Genomic DNA, 3,581 nt, shown 5'->3' on the forward strand with positions numbered 1-3,581 from the left:
GCTGCCCGCCGCGGGTTGTGCCCGCCCGCCGCGCCGCCCCTGCTCCGGCCGCCCGGGTCCCTCCGCCACTCGCGGCCCCCGCAGCCCTCTCCCTTGGCCGCCTGGCGCTTAGCGGCGGCTGCGTCCCGCGGAGTGACCGGCGCTGCTCGTGGCTGGGGCCGCGGAGGGGAGGCGGGGGGCGGGCTCTGCGCGGATTAGCATAAACTTGGCTCCGCCAGCCCCCTCCTCCGCCGCCGGCCCCCCGCCCCAGCTCCGAGCTGACGCCCGAGGGGCCACTGCTAGCAGGAGGTTCAAAAGGGAGCAGCTCCCGGGTGGCGGGGCAGGCCGCCGCGCCCTGGGAGCCCCTCTAAACACTCCCAGCTACTACCGTCGCTCGGGGCACGCGGCGAGAAGCAGAAAGGCCGACCCCTGTGGCTGGCCCGGGCGCGGGGCTCTCCAGGAGCCGCATCCGCAGGAGACGCGCTGCTCTTAAAAGCCCGTGTGCACCGGGACCGCGGTCCAGGGATCTGGAGCGGAGATGGTGGTGTTTTGGGGCGCATCGACACTACCTCCCAGCCATTTTTGTGGAATAGGCCCCAGACTGTCCCTGTCGGCTAGCCGTGCCTCCAAACTCATCAGTGTCAGGAAGATCTATAACTATGGGGACTCCTCTCCCCACTAACCTATGCAACCCAGTTTGAGGGCCAGGATGCTTCTCTGGTTCTCTGCTCTGGTCAGTGTTGTCTGTGTCTCTCTTAGGTATGGGCTGCTCTGAGCCCCCAATGCCTGTCACCTCTCCAGCACAGACGAGAATGCTGTGATTCTTTGTGAGCTTGTGCTCTGGGTAGTTATTACAATCTGGTCAAAGAAAACCTTTGGGTCTTTCTCACAAGGGGCTGAGTTAAGCCAGGCTTCCTCCATAGTTTGCTTGTGAAATGGATTCTTGGAACCCACACATGTCGGCCTTTACAGACGTCCTCATTCACATCATGGTTTTATTAACTTTCTAACCTACAAAGATTCTTTAAATCCTGATTCTATCACCCAACGTAGCTGCACTTTTTTTCTGTCTTCATCTTATCCATTCAGGGGACTACAGCCACCTGTGTCTTCTGTTAGGTGTGGTGAAGACACAGACTCCAGGGCCTGCCTGGAGAGACCTCTTTGACTTGATTATTCTTTCTTCTGGGCCTTGGAATTGAAAAACAGGGGCTGAAGGGCATCCAGCTTCAGGGATTGGCCAGTTAGCTTCTTGCTGTAACAAATAACCTCAAACTCAATGCCTTAAGACAACAGAAACTTTTCCTGGGGCCATGGTAAAACAAAGGAGGCTGAGGCAGAAGGATCACAAAGTCATGGTCAGATTCAGCAAGTATGGGAGGCCCTAAGTAATTTAGGGAGAACATGTCCTGTCTCAAAATAAAAAATAAAAAGGGCTGGGATATAGCTCACTGGTAAAAATGCCCGTGGGTTCAATCCCCAGTACAAAAAAATATATAAATTTTCTTCACTTCTGAAGGCTCAAAGTCCAGAATCAAGGTATCAGTATCAAGGTATATTTTCTCTGAAGGGTCTAGAGGAAAAAAAAGAACAATTTTTTTTTTAAATTTCTTAACTACTGAGCCTCATCCTCAGCCCTTTTTAAAAATTATTTTTTATTTCGATACAGAGTTTTGCTAAGTTGCTTAGGACCTCACTAAATTGCTGAGGCTGGTCTCAAACTTGAGATCCTCCTGCCTCAGCCTCCTGAGTTGCTTGCACCAATGCCCCCAGCACTGAGAAGAGTCCTTTCTGGCCTCTTCCAACTTCTGGTGGCTCTTGACAGTCCTTGGCATTGTTTGGTTTATAGTTGCATCCCTTCAGTCTCTGCTTTTGTCTTCATGTGGTTTTCTCTCTTATCTTCAAGTACCCTAGTCCTCTGTCTTGAGTCCTCTCCTCTTAAGAATTTAGGGCCCAACATCACCTGGTGTGTGGAGTCCCATGTGCTTGGGATACTTCATCTTAAGTAATTATATCATGGAGGCCCTCCTTCCAAACACTGGGGTTCCAGTGGACATGCATTTTAGGCAGAGGGCTCTATTCAGCCTACTGAGGTTCCTTTGAGGGGTGGTAAGAGGACACACTATCATGCTGTAGCCATAGCTCTACAGGAGTTTCAGGCAACAGGAGGAAGGCTGGCAGGGGAGAGTAGGGCAAAGGCCAGGGGCTGTGGTATTCATGGAGAAATATGGGGACTAGCTATTTGGTGATGAGCCATGGCGTCCCCTGTCTGCTTCCAGTAACCAGCGTCTGAGCTCACTGAAATGAGTTAGGGAACTACATGATACCTAAGACAGCCTTGCATTCGCCCCAGAAATGCCTCGAACATTCTATTCTCTAACTTTAACAGAAAGATCTTAAGCCATTTTCCTGGGGGCAAGTACATAGTATCCATTACATGCTCTTGATCTTGGGACCACTGACTTCCCGCTTTTCAGAAAGCGAGAGACATCTGAGGGAGAAGGACCAGAGCTCAGCTCCTCACCAGAGGCTGGGCTCTGAGTGCTTGGCAGCGCCGCCCAGCTGGCTCTGGGAGAAGACTCCCCCACCCCAAAAGCTGTGATCTTTTTCCAAGGGGTCCCACCCCTTCCTTTCACTCCCTTCCCCAGTCCCAGATGTGGGGCCCACAACTCACAGGAAGGAGGCTAGACCTTGTTTGAACTTGGAAATGTCCACATAACAGGGGGCTGGAAAGACAGCTGGACCCCACATCCCCATTTCCCAGGTGGCTGACATCAAAAACCATGCTTGCCTTTAATTGGACTGGTTTGGGTTGCAACAGCCTGGGTTCCTTCCCAGTTGAGGCAGAGGACGTCAGCACAGGGAGATGCTCAGGGTCTTGGCTGGATGCAGCCAGAGGCTGGGGTCTCCCTATAGATGATGAGACCACTTGTGTCTGCCAGACAGGAAACCTAGGGAGGCCAGAGGCAGGGGAGGGAGGCACACGGTCATGTTCTCCCTGATTCAGACCAGAGCTTCTCCACCTGGATGGAGACAGGCTAGGGCCATATGCAGGACCATGACTACTGCAGCCAGACACACTTGGCCCACCCCCAACTCCACTGTCACTCATGTATACACACACACACACATACACCACACACACCCTACCTTCACAGCTCCTGGCAACAGATGCAGCACTCCCTCCTCAGGAAGACTGGAGGATAGATACCCTTGGAGGACAAGATCATCCTGGACAGGCACAAGAATAAAGTCTTGATTTTAGAATCCATCATTGGTCCATCACTGACCCAGTGGGAGGACATGAGTGGGAACCTCTACTGGACACTTGAGCTTCCCTCTTTCCTCTGTGGACCTCTTGGGGCTGAAGGAAAGAATTGGCTCCTAGGTGCAGAGAAGATTCAGGAATGACAGGTGCAGAGATTCAGGTGCAGAGACATAAACTCATCAGATGGTGAGTGAGCACGGTGTCCTAGTGTGTGGAGTCCCTCGTGCTTGGCATACACCTTCCCTGCCTCCGTGCCCAACTCTTTCCAAGCTCCTTCTGCTCCAGGAAGGTGACCCTCCTTGTATTCTTTCCTTTATTCTTTTCTTGTTTTCTT

The sequence above is a fragment of the Sciurus vulgaris genome (genome assembly GCF_902686455.1).
Source record: "Sciurus vulgaris genome assembly, chromosome: 2".
NCBI classification, from domain to species: Eukaryota; Metazoa; Chordata; class Mammalia; order Rodentia; family Sciuridae; genus Sciurus; species Sciurus vulgaris.